This window comes from Triticum aestivum, chromosome 1B (genome assembly GCF_018294505.1).
Source record: "Triticum aestivum cultivar Chinese Spring chromosome 1B, IWGSC CS RefSeq v2.1, whole genome shotgun sequence".
NCBI classification, from domain to species: Eukaryota; Viridiplantae; Streptophyta; class Magnoliopsida; order Poales; family Poaceae; genus Triticum; species Triticum aestivum.
Window position 1 is genome coordinate 5,728,367 of NC_057795.1, and position 623 is coordinate 5,728,989.

General features: G+C 42.2%; 1 pseudogene; it reads right to left on the reverse strand.

Moving 5' to 3' along the window:
• LOC123083601 (gamma-gliadin-like) overlaps nucleotides 1–381 on the reverse strand; it is a 1,320-nt pseudogene extending 939 nt beyond the window's left edge.
• Between the last annotated feature and the right edge of the window lie 242 nt (nucleotides 382–623).

Here is a 623-nt window from a genome sequence, read left to right on the forward strand (position 1 = left end):
TCTATTGTGGGAATTGCTATTGGGGAAATTGTTGTTGGGGGAATTGTTGTTGTTGCGGGAATTGCTGCTGTTGAGGGAATTGTTGCTGGGGGAGTTATTGTGGTTGGGGGATTTGTTGTTGGGGGAATTGTTGTGATTGCTGGGGGGATTTGATGTTGTTGGGGGAGTTGTTGTTGGGGGATTTGTTGTGGTTGAGGGAATTGTTGTGGTTGGGGGAATTGTTGTTGTTGTGTATGCAATTCCTTGCCTATAGGGCTTAGTTGCCTAGTGGCACTGGCGTTGTTCATTGTCATGGCAAGGAGGACAAATATGATGAAGGTCTTCATGTTTGATTTGTATTTACTATTGCTCACTTGTCTTTGATGTTTTAGCTCCAGGTGCTTGAAGGTTGGATGATGGAAGAGACCCACATGGTGTAGTAGCATTTATAGCTGGCATCGCACATTTTCTTTTCATCTTCACACTCTTTTCTTGAAAAAGTGCTCTTAAGCTTATCGACCTCATAATTTGGTATGTTGTGTTTGATGGCACTACATACTAGCGTGATTTTGGATTGTTCATCATAGCTGATTGTTCTTGCTCATATCATCTCGGTGTATCAAATGCTTGATAACGACGAATGA